Source organism: Brachyhypopomus gauderio, chromosome 5 (genome assembly GCF_052324685.1).
Source record: "Brachyhypopomus gauderio isolate BG-103 chromosome 5, BGAUD_0.2, whole genome shotgun sequence".
Lineage (NCBI taxonomy): Eukaryota > Metazoa > Chordata > Actinopteri > Gymnotiformes > Hypopomidae > Brachyhypopomus > Brachyhypopomus gauderio.
In genome coordinates this window covers 22,568,876-22,591,192 of record NC_135215.1, presented here as the reverse complement: position 1 = coordinate 22,591,192, position 22,317 = coordinate 22,568,876, and the positions used below count along the sequence as shown (strand labels likewise).

At 42.6% G+C, this 22,317-nt stretch overlaps 1 protein-coding gene across 17 annotated transcripts in view; it reads left to right on the top strand.

The window, feature by feature from the left end:
* cacna1c (calcium channel, voltage-dependent, L type, alpha 1C subunit) overlaps positions 1–22,317 on the top strand; it is a 427,514-nt gene that overhangs the window by 135,526 nt on the left and 269,671 nt on the right. The gene's annotated exons all lie outside the window — the stretch shown is intronic.

Below are 22,317 nucleotides of genomic sequence, written 5' to 3'. Positions count from 1 at the left end.
AGCTCATGAGGAGGGATTTTGCAAGAGTCACGTTGCAGTTCGTGCTGACTAGATTTCTGGAGTAGCACTAGGTGCTTGTGCAATTGATATATTTAAGCTTTGGAGAGTTCTTTAAAGCTCAATGCCAATTCAAAACTGTGTTTCCTTGCATTACTTTCTCACATAAAACACTTTTTTTGCTCAAGGTTTAAAAACATCTCTCAAGGTTTACTAAAATGACTGGAAAAGCTATACATAGTCTTCTTAAATGTTTAACGTATTACTGACATATTAGTTGTCTGTGCTTGCATGAAACAGGGAACCAGTTTAAAGGGTAAAAAACAACTCCGTGAGATCAGGCAGGCCATGCTAACACCTCTATTCTCACTGCTCATACTGACTGTTGCTCTGACAAGATAACAAGCACTGTTGGCTTGAGTACAGTGATGGGGAGAGAGTGGGTCAGGAAGAACTGTGAGGGGTTTCTCAAAGGGGGGCAGGAAGAATTGTGAGAGGTTTCTGAGAGCTGATTATTCATCTAGCCATGAGAGTTCATCGTAAGAAGACAAGAGTGTTCAAGAAGGCACTACCAAAAATGGAGTACAGTGGGAAGAAGGGGAGAGATAAAGCTCTCTATTAGTTGTAACCCGAGAGCTGTCGCAGACATGCAGCAATCTCTGTTGAGGAGAACCCTATGTTCAGCACAAATCATGCAGTAATCCCAGTGTGCAGTGTAAACCTATGTTCAGCTTGAGAGCTATATTAGTCATCCAGTAATTTCAGTGTGGATTGTAATGCTGCATTCAACCCCAGAGCTGTATTAGACATGCAGTAATCCCAGTGTTTATTGTAACCCTATGTTCAGTCTGAGATCTGTACTAGTCATGCAGTAATTCCAAAGGTCAGTGTAATCCTACATTCAGACCCAGAACTGTACTAGTCATGCAGTAATCCCAGTGGTCATTGGACGGTCCGGAGCAGGCCAGGCAGCTAGCACTGAATGTCATACTGAAATCAAAAGCCAGAAGGCAGTTTTTTGGCTAACTTTGGCTGGAGTCTACAACTCACAACTATATGGAGAACTGCCTGGGCCGAAGTTAAACCTACAAAGGAAATTATATAATCAGGAGCTGGTTTTGATGGCTTGATAGTTACCCTTTTGCAAAGTGGTAAATGGACTTCCACACAAATTCTTCAGAAACAAATTCATATAACCAGAGACACTTCCAATTGGCTGTTGGGAGTTAATGTGGCTATTTATTATTCCTGTCTTCATGTATTGAGAGAACATTTCACCATTCATGATAATGTGATCATCTATTTGTACAAATCGCGAGATTAATTAACAAACCGTAAAAACATAAAATCTAAATTCTTGATTATATGTTTACTCTTGCTCTCGGGAGACATTGAATTGAACCCCGGGACCAGAAAATAATTGTCTTACTCCAGCAGACTTTAACTCTAGATCTGGTCTGGGTGTCATTCATGTTAATGTGAGAAGTCTACTTCCTAAGCTAGATATGCTTTCAGTATGGATAGACTCTACAAATGCAGATTTATAGATTATGATTTATAACAAACTGTCGACCTCTTACTCATCATTGTTTGTTATATACAAAAGTGAATTGGACTTCGTTGCAGGCACGACGTTTTGCACATTGGTATGTTTTTATTTACAAAGCACTAATTGGGAATTTGCCTAATTATTTATGTTGTCTTCTGAATAGAAGGCAAAGTCTGCTCAGTCTTCGTTCGAGTGAGTTTTTGCAACTTGCTGTTCCTAGAGCTCGAACAGAGCTAGGAAAGACTGCTTTTAGTTTTGCTGCTCCATACACATGGAACCGGTTACAGGCTGATATAAAAATCAAGGACCTTGTTTCTTTGAACAGATTTAAGACTCTGATAAAATCAGTCAGGTCCAGATCATCTGTGTGTGTGTGTTTTAATTAATTTTATGTGAGATTTTGAATGTATCTTGAATGTTGTAATTTGTGCTGCTGCTCGGTCTCTCTTGGCCAGGTCTCTCTTGTAAAAGAGATCTTGTATCTCAAGAGACTAACCTGGTTAAATAAAGGCAAATAAATAAATAAAAAATTGAATAATGGAGGCATAGCAAGTCTAACAAATATGAAAGGAAAATCTTAAGGTACAAATATATCAATTTATTTAAATATACTGTGATGGTTTCAGTCCATCTTTTATGACACACATCTTCATAATGGAACAAATCATGAGAAAAATTTTTGCATATGCCTTGTGTTGTCATGTGGGTGCATGTATTACAAATCGATTTTAGTTAAAGCTGTAATAAACCGGTCCAGGGCAATAAACAAAAATCCCTGATATAAGAATGAATTTCACTTCCTTGACAAATGGGACTCTGTCTTTAGATAATGCATTACACTGTATCGATCTTGAGGGACATGAGGAGCTTGGAAGGGTAAAATCTTCATTTCATATCTTTATTTCCTTTATCCACACTAACCATTTTATATTTGCTCAACATGATCCATGCACACTACATGGGTATCTTGTTCCTCAGCATCCGGTCTGATGTTCTGAATCGTGAAGTTAATAAGCTAGTGTGTTTCCTTTCTCACCCTCTGAAAAGATGATGTTGCTAGGTAACTTGGACAACACTCCCAGTTCTCTGTTTAGACCTTTCAGGGGAAAAAAGCTATTTATTTGCTATCTTCTCAGAAAGGCAGAGAAGATATACATGTGGAGAGTTGAAGAAGAGGAAAGGATAGAGAGAATAAAGGAGAGGATCTTGGGGATGTGGAAGAGCTGTATCCTCTCAGCCTACCAGTGCACTAAACCTTCCCACCCCCACCCCTGCTACACACAAACACACACAAACAAACTATAATTTGCTTTTAATAGCACTTTCCTTAATATACAAATAATAAACTTCCAGACCAAAGAAAAGTACTTTAACAATTATCTGTAGACATCAATCACTACAGAAAATAGTCATGGTCCTGAACAATAAGAATTGTGATAAGTCTATGAATTCTACACTGTGATAATGGTAAATGTGATAATGGTAAACTCATGGTTTATGGACCAGCCTTAATCACCACCTCCACCACCTTTGTCTCATAGCTGTGAGCTATAGTTAGCTGTCTGTGTCTGCTGCCTAGCAACGAGATCCAAACCAGCATGTCTATGCCTCATGTTTTTTTTTCTCCTCTCAATTTCACCTTTCTATCCTCCCAATAAGGACAGAGAGGAAGAACGAGGGAGTCTGTGCTGCAGAAAGGCCTCCCTTCTGTCCTTAAAAAATGCATTATGACTAGTTTCATGAGTTTATGTCATGAACTGTGAAGTCCAGTAGTCATGTGTCCTCGCATGTGGATATGTGCTCCAAATTACCTTTCTGTTCTGGATTTGGCTGCTTGTTTGGTCAAAGCAGATCGTACTACTGTTAAACGGGTCTCTAGTGTTAACTTTATACTGATCTCTAGGAAAGTGCAAAAGTCACTCTTATCAGACCTCATACATTGTCATAAAAGTATAAATAAACTCAAATTTACCCATTTTAGAGAAACAGCAGTACTGTGTGTGTGTGTGTGTGTGTGTGTGTGTGTGTGTGTGTGTGTGTGTGTGTGTGTGTGTGTTGCCAAGGTGTAAATGAAGGCAACAAACTTGAAAGGCTTTCTCAGCTCAAATTTACTGGTAATCTTTCTCCTGCATTACCACTTAATCAGTGAATTAAATTATGTGTGTTATATTACCAGTTTGGCAGTACTGATAGGAAATGTAACCAATGTAATAGAAGGACAACCATTTCAGTCATGACCATCTCTGGGTGTTTTAACTAGCAGTAGTAGTAGTCACTAACTTAAGAAGGGTACTCGCAAACTTATTCTTGTACTTGGTAGAAACACTTACCTCAATAGATACATTCAAATCAATCCTTCTTTTGCTCCTTGGCATATAAAATTTTCTAATTATTTACAGACTTGATTCACTTTTGTTAAGTTCCCTCAAGTTACTCGCTGTTGCATAAACAGAACTTGTAGCTACTGCTTAAATCCAAGAAATCTTGATCTCAGGCCAGTCTTAAAGTCAGCAGCACAAGATGGCAATGAGTTATTCTGTTGCTTGGCAACCAAACAAACTTTAATCCTAAATTTTGCTGCCTGGCATGTGGTTTGCAAAGGCAGTAGGAAATAATGCATATATTTTCTTTATCACACCCATTTTACATTTATGTGATGCCAACATAAATGATTGTTAGACAAGATGATATTAGTTGACCTATTGGCTTTGACTTAATGTTATGTACCAAGCAGTTGAAAATATACTTTTTTATTACTTTAGCAACAGCGTCTTGCTGTTGCGAGAAACAGCAGTTTGAAGGTCAGCAAATGTGACGCGGTGACTACGGGAGCGTACACACCGCGTGTAAAAACAGAGAGAGAGGTGGACTCAAGTGCTGGCTCGCACTGACAGGGTGATTGGCAGAGCCAATTGTCAGTGAGAGAGAGAGAGAAACGTGCAAACACAGCAAAAACACCACCAACACAAACAGACGCAGAACATTCAATGCATAGAGAAATACTCAACCAAAAGATCTCGGGAGAAAAATGAACACAAACCAACACAGAAAAACTGCGACCACAGAGAGACAGGAGAAAACAATAAAGGTAACTCAAAAGACGCATAAAAACAGAACTAAGGATGCCAGGGGAAGTAACTGGCAGCAGGCGAACGCCACGACAAACAAAAAACCCTTTCCAAAGTAAAAGTATAACTGATAAGAAGTATTTTTCAGATGGGGGAAAACTTGAGATGGGCCAGTGAACAGCGCAGGAGATAGATACTCGAATAAGTAGTAGTGTAACAAAATAGAGATAAAGAGAGAGGGAGGTGGCAAAACACCTTGTAACAGTGCAACAATAGAGAACGCACAGAAGGGCTGAAAGCATACCGGCTTTCACAACAAACTTCCTTAAGTAACCAGGACAACAAGTGTTACGGATCACTGCTGATTGCGCTTACTCTGCCTTGCACCGACTCGTGAGCCCCCTCCTGTGGTAGCCGGAGGAGTGGCACCCAAGTTAGCCCTGACAGCAAACCTATGCAGATACCCATGAGGGCCACATTATTGTTACGTTCAGACTAGGCAGGTGGGACGCAATTGCAGGAATCAGTAGGTTTATTAAGACAACTAAATAAACAACCAAACTCAATGGTGAAAGAAAGACATGGAGAGAGACGGAAAAGGCGTAAACTTCTGGTCCAACTGCGGGAAGATGGCTGCATAACCCACTAGCTCTCATATACCAAATGGGAAAAAGACTCCTCAGATTAACTTTCTATTCAAATACAAGCCTTACTACACAGCAATGGAAAGGGGGGGGGGGGGGGGGGGGGGGGATGCGAAATCGGAGAGACCAAAAACATCGAAAAACAATTGGATAAAGAGGACGAGGGAAACATGTCTGAGGTAGACAACACTACTACGGAGGTAGTGGTGCTGACAGTGAGCACATGGAAACTGAGGCAACGGTGGCAATTTGCTCGGGTCGGGGCTTAGAGACCTTGCCAGAGAAATACAAAGTCTCAAAACTGAACTATGATCTGACCCAGCTTCATTCAAAGATAAATTCAAGAAAGAAATGCAAGAATAACTTGACTCGCAGAAACTGCTAAAGAGCTTCCAGACACCCTTGACCAAGATGCGGATTCACTGGGAGGGTGGACTGAGGATGTACGGGAGCATGAGGGAGGCAGCGGAGGACCTGAGAAGAAGAGGGATTGAAGTTGAGTTTCCGAGTAGCGGCACGGCCAAGGTGGGAGCGGAGGAGGGGCTTCAGAGGATGCTACAGTGGCAGGAATTTCAAAGGAAATGGATTGTCATCGCCGTGAACACAGGTTGGCTTACAGAGGCTAGGTAAGCGCAAAACAAAAGAATGAAAAAGAGCAGATGGTGAACTTCTCTGACTGACATCCATTAATACACATTTAGTTTATTTAGATCAAAGTTTAATGGTCTACTTTAGTAATCTAATGTTTAGTTGAGAGCCTTTTTAGGCGAGTTGTGTTGGACATTGTTCAAGTGTGCAAGAGTCCGTGGCTGAAAAGCCTATCTCTTGCTACTAGAGAGGGGTCCTTATGTTTGGTGAGACTTTCCTCTCGACCCAAGGGAACGATGTGGGAGGTGTTCAGTAGAAGCACTCACTTTCGGAAGTCAGTTAATTTATGTTTTTTGTTTTTCCCTACTTTTGTGTTTCTCTCGTTGAGTATGCTTAATGTCAATACTTTGTTACTCAGTGTGGTCCACAGGGCAATAATGATCGATATAAATCAGTTTTAGAAATAACATGAATACTATAAAGCTGGTGTCACTGAATGTAAACGGGATGAATAATCCTATCAAAAGAAGTAAAGTAATTCTTAAAATGTAAAAGCTCCAGGCTCACATTATATTTATGCAGGAGACACACTTAGCAAAAGAGGAACATGAAAAGCTGAAAAAACTGTTATTGTTAAAGGAGAATTAGAACATAAAAAAGTGACACTGATTAATATATATGCCCCACCAGACTGCGATAAAAGCTTTTTTAAATCCATGTTTAGAATGATTGCTTCAGAATCAGAGGGTCTTCTGATTTGTGGGGGGGATTTAAATATAGTATTAAATCATAATCTAGATACCACAAGCCTTATTAGAAACAAGATGCACATAACCAAATTAATGAATACCATTTTAAAAGAACAATGAATAGTAGATGTTTGGAGGGAACTTCATCCAACGGAAAAAGACTATACTCATTATTCCTGCCCGCATAAAATACACTCAATAATTGATTATATTTTATATAATATTGTATCGGATATGTATTGTATCGGATCACAATACAGTACATCTCGATATACACATTGGTAGTCGACCAAAAAATACTGTATGGAGACTGAATATAGGCATTTTAAATGACAAAACAATAACAGTATCAAAACACCCGCAAATCACAATTTTTACAGCAAATGGAGACCACCCAACAAGAATTACACCATATATTAAGAATAGATATAGAGAAAAAACTAAAACAGGCTTATTATGAGTCAGGTCCTAAGGCCCATTTTCCTCTAGTGAGCCTTAGATAAGACAATTCCTCAATTCTCTCGATTTACCATCTATTGGAGAAATACAAAATGAACAGCTTATGGCAAGCATTACTGAAGAAGTAGTACGGGAAGCAATATCTAGACTTAAAGCAAATAAATCTCCAGGTAGTGACGGCTTTCCAGCCGAATGGTATAGAATGTTTAAAGAAGAATTAACCCCCCTACTTGTCTCCTCTTTTAATTGGACCCTTGGAAAAGGGCAGTTACCACCATCTTGGAAAGATGCAATAATATAATTAATTCCCAAGGATGGCAAAGATCCAGAACATTGCAGCAATTACCGACCTATATCAGTCCTCAATATAGAATATAAGACTTATACCTCCATTATTGCAAAAAGATATATGACCTTTATGCCAGGCCTAACTGGCGAAGACCAAACAGGCTTCTTTATAGGTCGCCAAACACAAGACAATATCAGAAGAACTCTTCATGTAATTGAGTCAATACAAAAGACCAGAGAGAGTGCAATGTTGATAAGCCTCGTTGCCAAGAAGGCTTTCAATAGTGTGAATTGAAATTATCTATATCTTGTACTGGAACAATTTGGTTTTAGCAAAGACTCAGTCAATTGCATCAAAACTGTATATCAACTACTATATATAACCCATATATATCAAAACTATAAACCAACTGCTAGAATAAAAATTAATGGCAGTCTAACAGAAAAAAATATTCTTACAAGAGGCACTCGACAGAGGTGTGTGGCATGTCACCGCTTCTTGTCTCCATATATATATCGAACCCTTGGCGCAAGCTATACGACAGAGGAAAGAATTACAGGGAATCACCATAAAAGGACAAATGCATACTATTAGTCTGTTCGCAGATGATATTATAGTTTACTTGAAGAATTCTAATTAGTGCTGTCAATTCCAGGTGCCGCGATTAAAAGTCCTCACCAGGATTTTGCTGAAGCTTACTAGATTTTCTAATTAGCAATCCAGGTAAAATTTGTGGAATCAACACAATCCAGGAAGCCTGAGCAAAATCCTGGTGAGGACTTTTAATCGCGGCACCTGGAATTGACAGCACTAATTCTAATACATGCTTTCCAAATCTGATAGAATTGCTAAATAGATATGGAAGACACTCAGGCTACAGAGTGAATGTCAATAAAACACAAATTCTGGCTTTCAACTACACTACCTCCCAAGAAATCCAAAAGATGTTTCAGCTGATATGGAATGCAGATACAATAAAATATCTTTTTAGCAGCTTGGTGTGAAGAAATCTTCTGTGGGAGCAATAATCAGAAAATGGAAGACCTACAAGACCACTACTAATCTCCCTCGATCTGGGGCTCCACGCAAGATCTCAGCCCGTGGGGTCAAAATGATCACAAGAACGGTGAGGAAAAATCCCAGAACCACAAGGGGGGATCTAGTGAATGACCTGCAGAAAGCTGGGACCAACGTTACAAAGGCTACCATCAGCAACACACTACGACGCCAGGGACTCAGATCTTGCAGTGCCAGACGTGTCCCCCTGCTTAAGCCAGTCCATATCCAGGCACGTCTGAAGTTTGCTAGAGAGCATTTGAATGTTCCAGAAGAGTGTTGGGAGAATGTCATATGGTCAGATGAAACCAAAGTAGAACTATTTGGTAAAAACACAACTCGTCGTGTTTGGAGGACAGTGAATGCTGAGTTGCATCCAAACAACACCATACCAACTGTGAAGCATGGGGGTGGCAACATCATGCTTTGGGGCTGTTTCTCTGCAAAGGGACCAGGAGGACTGGTCTGTGTACATGAAAGAATGAATGGGGCCATGTATTGTGAGATTTTGGGTGCAAACCTCCTTCCATCAGCAAGGGCAATGAAGATGAAACGTGGCTGGGTCTTTCAGCATGACAATGATCCCAAGCAAACTGCCAGGGCAACAAAGGAGTGGCTTCGTAAGAAACATTTCAAAGTCCTGGAGTGGCCTAGCCAGTCTCCCGATCTCAACCCCATCGAAAACCTTTGGAGGGAGTTAAAAGTCCGTGTTGCCTGCCGACAGCCCCAAAACATCACTGCTCTAGAGGAGATCTGCATGGAGGAATGGGCCAACATACCAGCAACAGTGTGTGCCAACCTTGTGAAGACTTACAGAAAACATTTGACCTCTGTCATTGCCAACAGAGGATATACAACAAGGTATTGAGATTAACTTTTGTTATTGACCAAATACTTATTTTCCACCATTATTTGCAAATAAATTCTTTAAAAGTCAGACAAAATTTTTTTTTCACATTTTGTCTCTCATAGCTGAGGTCTACCTATGATGTCAATTACCGGCCTTTCTCATCTTTTTAAGTGGGAGAACTTGCACAATTGGTGACTGACTAAATACTTATTTTCCCCACTGTATGTAACAGATTATTCAAAGGCCAAACTAAACAGATACGTCTTTAGTTTAGTTTTAAACATTGAGACTGTGTCTGAGTCCCGAATAAAGGCAGGAAGATTATTCCACAGTTGCGGAGCTTTAAAAGAAAAGGCTCTTCCACCTGCTGTGATCTTTTTGATCCTAGGAACAGTTAATAAGCCTGTGTCCTGTGAACGAAGTGAAAGTGCTGGATTGTAATGATCAGTAAGTTCACTAAGATACTCTGGAGCTAAGCCATGCAGTGTTTTATATGTTAATAAATGTATTTTATAGTCAATACGGAATCTAACTGGCAGCCAGTGTAATGGCGATAGTACAGGACTAATGTCCTGTAATTTTTAGTTTTCATTAAAACTCGCGCTGCTGCGTTCTGAACCAGCTGGAGTTTTTTTATCGATTTACCAGAACATCCAGCTATAAGACTATTGCAATGATCTAGGCGAGAGGATATGAATGCAGTATATACATACAGTTAACAAGTTAAAGTCATTCACTGAACAGCACTTTAAGTATATAAAAACCGTTTTCCCAGATAAAGAATGTTTGTAAGTCTTTGATAAGGCATAATCAAATGTATGAATGTTGTCAGAATGTGGATAATTTTGATCACCCCATTCTTTTCAAATGAATGCAATTTAGGACCAACATCAGAAATAAGCAACATCTCATACTTAGAAGAAAAGATGAGGGCCTTCCTCATCTTGACGTATGATGACGTAGCCCATGCAGCGAGTGTTAAATGGCTAAATATAAATGGTAACAAATACATGAACAATAACTCATTAATTGTGAGTGCTGTTAATTATAGTGGTTTTCCTGTATTTGGGCTTGTGAGAAATATTTATGTGATAAATTCATCATTACATTGTTTTGAATTACAACAGTATAATACCTTTTGCTATGACAGAGATTACGTCATGTAAAATTGAGATTCCAAACATGGCACAAGCAACAGAACTGATATCTACTGATAAGCTTATAGATTTTATATGACCTATGCTGTCATGAAATATTACCTGGGTGATATAATTGGACTACACATGAGCTCATCTGATATATTATAAAAGGTACTGTGATGGTTGTTTTGGACAGTTTTATGGAAATTTTAAAAATTAAATTGTGGCCATTTGTACCAAGAGACTGACATTTGAACGCTGTAGTTGGTACGTGATTATTATGGTGAAGATTTGCTAAAGGTGTTCATCTGTTTGACCTGGCCTAAATTGAATGCTATAAGTTGTGCTGTATGTTATGTCTTTCAAATGGGGCTTGCTTAACTGTGTTTCATGTTAATGTTCATAAAATACAGCCATTTTGGGAGAAAATAAATAATAGTATCAAAGACAATCTGTAGTACTCGATTCTGAAAACATCTAAAGTAATGTACCTTGGTAATATAAATAACTATGTCCTAGATGGTGACAGATATTTAACTAAGATCCTACTGATAGCAAGCAAAAAAGTAATAACACAAAATTGGTATAAGACTGATCCTCCCACTTTTGAACAATGGATAGAAACTGTTAGACAAATCTATGTACTAGAAGAAATGACTTTCAGGCTTCGATTGAGGGGAGAAACATTTTCTAAGAATTGGAAAAAATGAAAAATATGACACCACAGAGTTAAATAAGAATTAATAGGTTTGAATACAAGAAACCGCCAACCCATACCCACTATTTTAATTAACATTAACCCCCCCCCCCCCTTTTCCCCCTGGCCCCCTCCCCTTCCTGATTTTGTATTATGGATATCACTGAGGACACTATAATTGTGACATTTATTTGTAATGAGTAATACTGTTATGTTTGTACTTTGATGTATTTTGTTAAATGTTGTGGAAAAATATAAATAAATACTTAAGTATCAAAAAAAGAAAGACAGACATGGAATAAACATACAGGATACCGTAACATGTTAACAAACACACACATATATACACTAAGAACGGGGAACAAACAAAAGAGCGAACAGCAAAACACTTTAAGGCAATATAGGGAAAGGCTACCAGGGAACTACACAACCAAACCTAAGAACTAAACAATAAGACAATGAAAACAACCGAAAGGAACAGAGAGAACAGACTGAAAGGAGACACGACGTGTATGAAATAAGCAAGCTTACATACACTAAGACGAAAAAATACAGGCGACAGGAAACCAAGAAGACAACGAACTTACAGTACAAAAATCGCAACAAGGAATGCAATTCCCAACAATGATGGACACTGGAGACTAGACATCACGGGCATTAAATACACTGAAACAACATGAAGACACAGGTAAGCACACTAATCAAAGGGCAAGGTTACAAATGAAAGCGGGACAAAGAGGCAAGGTAAAACTGTAACGTCCGGGTGTAGGAGGCAGGCACCAAGACGGTCACGGTGAACATAGAACGTTTATTGTGATGACACGAGTGTAAGCTCCGTACGTAGTGAGAGCAGCACATGCACACTCATACAGACACGTAGCTTTAGACAAAGACGAGCACACGACACTGCGCGAACGCACATTAAATAGGTGAATTACACAGACCCACGTGACCTCGAGACAAGGCACAGGTGATACTAACGAACACGCTCACAAACAACCCACACCCACGGAAGTACAAACATGGACATAACACGCAGACAACGTAACAGCACGCTCACAGGGAAGGGTTCGGAGCTGTTCCATGACAGAACCCTCCACAAGGGGCTCGCTACTCCCGGAGCGTCCCGCGCAGCTGGAAAGCCCCGAACCAACACAGACGAGCCGGTCCGGAGCCGCCGGGATCACGAGCTTCCGAGAGCAGTCACCCCTGACGGCGGGAACAGCCGCGAACAGCTCTAGAACACCCTCCCTGGGAAGACAGGGGAGAAAACATTAAACACGGGCACGAGGACAAACATGCACACCGGAACAGTAAACACAAAGGGCACAAACGGGAACAGTGGGTTTGGGAGACACAAGGGGACAGACAAAAACACAGGAACACAGACATTCATCCCCGGAGCCAGGCCTCCCGCCTTGGGCACAGCCTGTAGCGGCGAGAAAGCTCCGGAGGCTGGAGACGCTGCAGGAGGCAGTTCTCCTCCTGCCTGTTCCGCCCGCTCCCCGCCAGGCGCCGCACGGCTGGCAGACGCGCTGGGTGCAGCACGACTTGTCGACCGCTTGGGGACCGCGCATCTGGCGGGCGCGCAAGGTGCCACGCGACTGTCTGACCGCTTGGGGGACGCACACCTGGCGGGCGCGCGGGGTGCAGCGCGACTTGCAGCCCGCTTGGAGGCAGCGCGACTGGCGGGTCTCGCGGCAACCTTCCTCCCGGGTCCGTGGCTCCCTCCTCCGGGAGAGCCGTAGGGGCTTGCCGCCCTATAGGCTTGCCGCCCTATAGGCCAGCCGGCGCTCCCTCTCCGGGAATCCCCCGTAGGAAGCCGCTCCTTTGCCAGGCAAGCCCCTTCTGGAACCGGTATCAGGGGTGGTGTCCATCGCCGGCTCCTCTTCCTCGGCCACGCTCCAGTCCATGGACAGAGCGGGGGTCTCGCATTGGGAGTGTTCCATGGGCTCCTCCCCGCAGGAGTCCCCACTCTCCGACGCGGGCGGACTGTCCGGTCCGCTCCCTCCCCCTTTACATACGGTCGGATGCGAACACACTGACGGAGGGCTTTCCCGTTCACTCTCCTCGCCGTAGTAGGGGACTGACGTCATCCCTCCCGTAGCAAACCGTGCTTTTGGAGCACACTGACGGGGAATACTCCTCTTCCTCAGAGTCTACCCTCTTCGCTTGGCACTCAGACGGTGGGGGACCGACGTCATCCCCTCCGTAGCAAACAGTGCTTTTTGAGCACACAGACGAGGAATTCTCCTCTTCCTCGGAGTCTACCCTCCTCGCTTCGCACTCAGACGGTGGGGGACTGATGTCATCCCCCCCGTAGTACACAGTGCTTCTTGAGCACACTGAGGGGGAATACTCCTCTTCTTCCGAGCCTTCCTCTCCGGACTCATTCTACGGCGACGCAAACACCACCTCTCCGGTGGCGAGCACGACTTCTCTCTCCTCTGCGCTCTCGGGCACCCGTACGGGAGAGGACGCGCGCTGGAGCTTGTTCCTCCCCTCCCTAGAAACACAGCCTCCCACAGCCCTGGGTGGCAGATCCTGGTCCACATACGCACCGCAGATTGGCGGAGGTGTTCGGCCATTTCTCCGTCCTCCGTCTCTCGAGCCGCGTAGAGCATGAACGCGCATACGGGGTTCTGCATCATCTCCTGCTCGGAGACGGAGGCTTTGTGGCACAGGACTGGGGAAGAGGTGTGGTGGCGTCGGCTCTTTCTCCTCCCTTTGGGTGCCCGGGTGGCGTATCCTGGCATCCTTAAGGCTCGTTTTTCTGTAACGTCAGGGTGTAGGAGGCAGGCACCAAGACGGTCACGGTGAACATAGAACGTTTATTGTGATAAATTCACAATAGGGTCCGGAGCTGTTCCGTGACAAAAACACTAACACACGGAAAAGGATGACAGAGATTGACAACTAGGGTGGGGAAGAGCTATACGTGACAATTATTCAAAAGTACCCCTCACAGAGCACCAAAATCTTGTTATGAAAAGAAACTAGTCTGAATCTCGAGACCTTTCACTTTTCTCCCTTCCATGTATTCAGTCTGGTATTCCCCTAGTACGACACTGATCACTTCTCATTTCCATGTTCTGGATTTGCTCTCCTAACTGTCCAATCAGCTGAGTCATCACCACAGGTCATCATGTTATTGGTTAGATTAGAGAATTACGGAATAAACAGTTCACTACTGTTTAGTCCCAGACAGAAATGTGAATGGAAAAACTAAAGGATCAACATTGTCATGCTGATTACTATTATGCTAGCAAAGGTGTTTCTACAAAGGTGTAACGCACAGGTATATTGACACCAGCTGCCAGAAGGCTGGAATGACATGCTTCCCAGGGTGTGTAGAACACTCTGCAGTGATATGGGAGCAGATCCAGAGAGCAAAGAGAGAGCGAAAGGACCTGCATGTGGTGTGGCTGGTCCTTGCCAATGCATACGGGTCCATCCCCCATCAGCTCATCGACTATGCTCTGGAGTTCTTCTACATGCCTATCTGCATTCGCACCCTGGTGGCCAGGTACTTCACATTACCTCCAGATGTGCTGCACCCACCAGGACTTCACGACAGGCTGGCGACGACAGGAGGTTGTCATTGCCATGGGGTGTTCCATCTCCCCCATCCTGTTTGTTGCAGCCTTTTAAGATCATCCTCATCGGGGCAAGGAAGATGGCTGGAGGAGCGAAGTTACCAACAGGCCAAAGGCTTCCACCTTTGGAAGTGTGCCATTGCCGCAAGAGGACGTGCTGATGCTAGCTCCTACCTGAGGCTGCACCGAAGGGACTGTGACTACTTGGCCGGGGAACAAGAACCTTAACTATAACTGTAGAACCACATTTTGTCCACAAATACGGACTCGTGCTAACGGGCCGCCCAATGGTGCATGGGTTCCTTTTTGAGTCTTGGTCCTCCCGAGGTTTCTTCCTAATCCCCACCATCATAGGGAGTTCTTCCTTGCCACTGTTGCCTTTGGCTAGCTCATTAGGGATCTGGACCCATACGATTGTAAAGCTGCTTTGTGACATGTATAAATAAATTTGACCTGACTTGACTGTGCAAGGCTACATGGATGACATCACCACCATCCTCCAGACAGCTCCATGTATGTCAAGGTTGCTGAAGCGGATTGACGAGCTGGTAAGTTGGGCAAGGATGAAGATTAAGCCCACCATGCAGTCTGTTCTTGAAGAAAGGGGTCAGAAGCAACCAGACCATCTTTGTCGCAGGGGGTGAACCTATCCCTTTGCTGGCAAACCAGCCTGTTTGTAGCCTGGGACAGACCTACACAGCAAACCTTTCAGACAGGCAAATAGGGCAAACAGTGCAGAAGCAGCTTGCGGATGGCTTGGGCAGGATCAATGAGAGCTAGCTCCCAGGGAAGTACAAAGTATGGAGTTATCAATTTATACTCTATCCAAGGGTGATGTGGCCTCTGAAAATGTGCGAGGTCCCCTCCTCAGTGGCAGACAAGATGGACAAGTTGGCCAGGAGAAGTCTTGATTGGAGCTTGAGCCGAGGGAGTCCACTGATCAGCTGGTGAGAGCTGCTGGTTTCCACGTACGTACAGGGAGGATGTGGAAAGCCCAGGAGGAGGTCGACTTGGTAGTCAGCAGGCTGAAACATCGTGAGGTGGTGGGCAGAGTCCAGGAGGGCGGAGCAGGGCTGGGGAAAGGCAAGCCCCCCCCTTCTGGTCGAAGGCCTCGAAATACCAGTGTAGAGCCATGGTGGTGGCAGAAGTGGCAAGGCCAGAGCACTTAAGGTTAAGGCTGTGTTGCAGAGCCAGCAAAGAAGCTGGAAGGAGTCACAGACAGGCCCATGTCATGGTCCGATCTGTGGAAGATCCCCCAAGCCAGGCTCAACTTCTTGATAAGAGCAACCTATGACACCTTGCCTTGCCCACGGAACCTCCACCAATGGTTTGGTGCAGAAAAAACCTGCTCACTATGCGGTACCATCAATGCAAGCCTTCAACATATCCTGTCTGGCTGCAAGACCGCACTTTCCCAGGGGCGGAACAGGTGTAGGCACGACTTGGTGTTGAAGATGCTGGCTGAAGGCCAATAGCAGACCCCGCACCAGTAATCCTGCCCATCTGTTTTGCACGAGCCAGAGACAATCCCAAGCCTGCCCACCGCAGAACACCATTAGGTTTCCTCTCACCTGGCAGTGAGTGGACCATGAGAGTCAACCTGGGGAGACAACTTCAGTTCCCCAGGGAGATTGTGGAGATGTCACTCCGCCTAGACCTGATCATGTGGTCAGCGCCATGCAAGACCATTCTATTGGTGGCGTTCACTGTGCCATGGGAGCAGGGCATTGAAGCTGCCAATGTGCGCAAGCGTGCCAAGTATTCAGACCTGGCGGCCGAATGCAGAGAGGCTGGCTGGGAACCCATCACATGCCCCATTGAGGTAGGGTGTAGGGCAGGGGTGGTCATTACATTGATCGAAGAAAGTGTCGGTCGATCGCGAAGAAATGTGCGTAGATCGCGTCACATTAAAAAGTAGTAGATGAATTGCACATCTGCACTGACGGTTGTATTTTGATTTACATTCACGGTAGCCAATCGGCGGGACAAAAAGGCAAGGAAAACAGGCACATGGAATAGACGACTGGAGTGACAGCTAGAAGAGGGGTGCAGAGCCCTACGTGACAAAAGGTTCTACATTTAGAAAGTAAAAACTAATCTATTGCGCTACATTACTCATCATTGGATGGTGGTTTAAGTGTAGATGTCTGTGCATAATGTAAGAAACAGTTCTATTATGAATATATTCCATTTCTGTCTTGGTGGTTTAATTATTCATGTCTGCCAATGTTTACTGTAAAACAGAATATAGGCACTTGTGTTGCGACTGACTCATAAATTTTGTAATATGATCATCTTGTTTTTCCAAAACTGACCTCTGACATGCTAAACTCATAAATGTTAGCATGAATTAAGGACACAGTCAGCAAAGTTATTCTTGGAGAGCAGAAAATGTGTATTCAAGCAGAACATAGGCCTTCTGTGCTTCTAATTCTTTTTTTCTCAGAGTGGACAACCATTTGGGTAAAAAGCTGAGTTAGCACATAAAAGCAATTTAACTGAATATTGCTAACCATTAGTACAAAGGATGTGGACAAGTACTTTGAGAAAGCATTCATTTTAGTTGCTTTGTTCAAGCAGATACTCAAAGCTGATATAAGCATTTTTAAATAACATCCTAAATTATTTTTATGTCTTTCACAGTTCACATTAAAATACTTACTCTAAGGGGGAAAGAGTCTCTATGGTTGCCCTGGGCTATGTAATAATTCAAAATTGCAGCACAGTCAGACTGCACAAACAGTTTGGGAAACATACAGCGAGATGGTGCTTCCTTCCCCATAAGTCATGTTGTATGTGCTGGGGGCACATGGGTGAAGCACTAAATGTCCATGTTTTTGGAAGGATGTGAAGAACAACCAATCAGCATCAGGGCCAGCATGACTAGGCTTAAATCAAAATCAAATCAAATATATTTGTATAGCGCTTTTCACAACACATGTTGCCACAAAGCACTTTACAATATTTACAAGGTTAACAATACGATGGGTCCATATCCCTAATGAGCAAGCCAAAAGCGACAGTGGCAAGGAAAAACTCCCTAGATGGTGGGGAATAGGAAAAAACCTTGGGAGGACCAAGACTCAAAAGGGAACCCATCCTCCATTGGGCGGCCCGTTAACACACAAATTACACAAAAACAAATTATACAGACGAATACACAAGTCACAAACAAATCACACAAAGACCCTGTCTTAAGACAGGCTTAAGAGCAATTAATAACCTTTAAATACTTTTATAGCACTATCCTTTTCAATAAATGTTCCATATGCCTGATGTCCTAGTCCAACACATGTACACTGCCATTCAAAAGTTTGGGGTCACTTAGAAATTTTCTTATTTTTGAAAGAAAAGCAGTTTTTTTTTTCAATTTAGCTAACATTAAATGCATCAAAAATACACTATATACATTATCAATGTGGTAAATGACTATTCTAGCTGTAAACGTCTGGTTTTTAATGCAATATCTACATAGATGTATGGAGACCCATTTCCAACAACCATCACACCAGTGTTCTAATGGTACATTGTGTTTGCTAACTGTAAGGAGGCTATTGGATATTTAGAAAACCCTTGTGCAAGTAGGTTAGCACAGCTGAAAACAGTTTTGCTGATTAGAGAAGCTATAAAACTGACCTTCCTTTAAGCTAGTTGAGAATCTGGAGCATTACAATTGTTGGTTCGATTAAACTTCCAAAATGGCCAGAAAAAGACAACTTTCAATTGAAACTCGACAGTCTATTCTTGTTCTGAGAAATGAAGGCTATTCCACGCGAGACATTGCCAAGAAACTGAAGATTTCCTACAATGGTGTGTACTACTCCTTTCAGAGGAGAGCACAGACAGACTCTAACCAGAGTAGAAGGAGAAATGGAAGGCCCCGCTGCACAACTGAGCAAGAAGACAAGTACATTAGAGTCTCCAGTTTGAGAAATCGACGCCTCACAGGTCCTCAACTGGCAGCTTCATTAAATAGTACCCGCAAAACGGCAGTGTCAACGTCTACAGTGAAGAGGCGATTCCGGGATGCTGGCCTTCAGGGCAGAGTGGCAAAGAAAAAGCCATATCTGAGACTGGCTAATAAAAGAAAAAGATTAATATGGGCAAAAGAACAGAGACATTGGACAGAGGAAGATTGGAAAAAAGTGTTATGGACAGACGAATCAAAGTTTGAGGTGTTTGGATCACACAGACGAACATTTGTGAGACGCAGAACAACTGAAAAGATGCTGGATGAGTGCCTGACACCATCTGTCAAACATGGTGGAGGTAATGTGATGGTCTGGGGTTGCTTTGGTGCTGGTAAAGTGGGAGATTTGTACAAGGTAAAAGGGATTTTGAATAAGGAAGGCTATCACTCCATTTTGCAACACCATGCCATACCCTGTGGACAGCGCTTGATTGGAGCCAATTTCATCTTGCAACAGGACAATGACCCAAAGCACACCTCCAAATTATGCACAAACTATTTAGAGAAGAAGCAGGTAGCTGATGTTTTATCGGTAATGGAGTGGCCAGCGCAGTCACCAGATCTCAACCCCATTGAGCTGTTGTGGGAGCAGCTTGACCTTATGGTATGAAAAAAGTGCCCATCAACCCAATCAAACTTGTGGGAGCGGCTTCTGGAAGCATGGGGTGAAATTTCTCCAGATTACCTCAGCAAATTAACAGCTAGAATGCCAAAGGTCTGCAATGCTGTAATTGCTGCTAAGGGAGCATTCTTTGACGAAAGCAAAGTTTAAAGTAGAAAATGATTTCAAATAATAAAAAAAAAAACATTATTTCTACCTTGTCAATGTCTTGACTATATTTCTATTCATTTTGCAACTCATTTGATAAATAAAAGTACGAGATTTCAGGGAAAACACAAAATTGTCTAGGTGACCCCAAACTTTTGAACGGTAGTGTAAGTGCAATTATATCAAAATCAAAATGAGAAATTCAATTATAGACTGAAGCCCATCACTCAAGAGCTAGGTGAACTGAGAGCCATAGTTATATGAGCCTATAAACACTAACAGTATGTTAATCTTTGTGTAACTTCTTTTACATCCTAGGAGTTTGTTTGTTTGTAAATCATTATTTGATTTAAACTGTCTCTCTCTCTCTCTCTAAAACACACACACACACACATACACACACACACACACACACACAGGAAATGAAATAAAATTCAATTTGTCTCTCAGTAAAATCCTCCCAGATCAGTGTGATCCAAACCTTCTGTCAAGCCTCACTGCTAGTGATTGAAACGTCGTTCATTTCTTTCCCTCTCTCACACTCTGGGCACTGCTACCTGGCAACCCAGATGTTGATTTTGAATTTGATTTTGAATGATGAATTTACCTACCATGGGTGCGTTTCCCAAAACGTTCGCAAAAGTGCTTTGGAACCTCATACTTACGAATATTCTTAAATTTACGAGTGTTTCCCGAAACTCTTTGTAACTTACGTCATACTTATAGTCGGATGACCGGGGAGGGGGGGGGGGGTGTAAAATGGACACAGCGAGAAAAAAATATGGATTTAAAGTGTGCAGAAACAGTCTAAATAGTCGTTTGAACTAACCTAGTGAAAACCGGGACATTAAATGAATTATTTATTTATTTATTTTTTGCCGGGACCGAATATTAAAAAGAAGGAAAACCGGGACAGCCCGGGAAAACCGGGACAGCGACATGAAAACCGGGACAGTCCTGGGAAAACTGGGAGAGGTGGCAACCCTAATATCTGGACCCATTCGTAACTCACTAAGTACTTCTTTACTCAAAGCTCACGTGCAGTTCTACTTCAAAAAGGACAGAGGCCGCTAATTTCACTCACGCTTGTTTTAAACACGGTATTACAACATTTGCGTTTATGTGTATAATTAGCCTAGTAGCCTATTTTCTTTTGAAATAATTACATTGCATATAACACATTACTTATCAACAAAAATCAAATGTAGCCTACAACTTTGAATTATTTAGCATTAGCTGATATGTTCCCAATATTTAATTAAATTTCTCCATTCATCATCATGCAATTACAGTTTTTCTCAGTCGATTCGGTTCGTTTCTCAGATCAGAAGTGAAATTCTCAAAACTATGAATTCAATCTCCACATCTCCTTGTCAATTGTGCACATCATAATTGCATTTCTCATTGTGTTTAACATTTTGTAAGTGCTTTTGTGCATTTTGCAAATGAACATAGACAATTGTCTGTTGTTTTTTACTTTTTACATTATCTGTTGCTTGTCATGTTTATCAAAATGTGTTGTACGGATTGTCTGTTGAATTGTCTTACCCTCCAAAACATTTCGTCTTTAGATCATCGCCTAGGTTCAGCAAAAGTGCTGAACATGTCAATCTCTAAGGCATCATTTTGGATTTTTTTATTTAGTTTATTTTTTGTTACATTTTGGTAATTTATCCTAATTTGATTACAGTAAATTCTTTGCAAGTGAACATTCAGTTACAGTAAGAAAGGGAATTGGTGAAGGCTTAGATCAATCAATGGTCTCAACCACAGGTCAGAGGTGCGTCTCATGAACATTTACTGTAATTGGCAAACATTTATAGATGCTAAACACTGCAGTATCACAAAGTCTCATAATGGAAAGACAAGGCCATGTACAGGGTGAACAGCCAAGAAGAGGAGTAAGACTGTGTGGTGTAGAGGGGTAAGACTGTGTGGTGTAAGGCTGAGGGGACAAAACAGTGAAATAAGGGCAACAATTGTGGACCATGATTTACATGTAAGTCATGGTTTCACAATGGCTGAAGCTGGTTGTTGAGTGCAGCTGAATATTGGAAGAACAACTGTGTCTTCAGTCGTTCAAACATTTCATAGAGAAAACATCAATCAATCAATCAAATTTTATTTATATAGCGCTTTTTACAACAGTTGTTGTCACAAAGCAGCTTTACAAGTGCCGAGTCCTAGCCCCCAGTGAGCAAGCCAAGGGCGACAGTGGCAAGGAAAAACTCCCTAGTTTTGCATGAGGAAGAAACCTTGAGAGGAACCAAGACTCAGGGGGGGAACCCATCCTCCTCTGGCCGACACCAGTCACCATGACAACAACAACAATTTAGACAGAAAGAAATAAAGAAAAGGAAATAAATGTAATAATGTCCATCATGGTGTAGGCTCATCCGGTCAGGCAGTAGGTGGCTGGCACTGGATGGATCGCTTGTCTCTCCTCATCTCATTTTTCCTCGAGCAGGCGGGCAGCCATGTGGAGAAAATAAAACAGGGAAAATTAGCTCTGTATGAGGACATATACAGGACAGAGGAAATTAAACACATTTCTGGAGTGTGGCAGCAACTCCGGCATTAAGTTAAACTATTACAGCCTAGCTAAAAAGGCAGAACCAGAAGGTAACATAGGCTTGGGGGCATTCTGAGACAATGGCATCCATCCACTGCACTGTCAACAAACTTGAGTGACCACGAGCAGTGACAGGACGACAGCACCAGCACCCCAGTCTACCATAAAACACTTCATCTACGAACCCCTGGATCTGTACCTTTATCTAAGGGGGGATGTTAATTATCAAACGCTAAACCAAATAGGTGGGTTTTCAACCTAGACTTAAAGATTGTGACTGTGTCAGAGTCCCGTACGCATTTTGGGAGGTTGTTCCAAAGCTGGG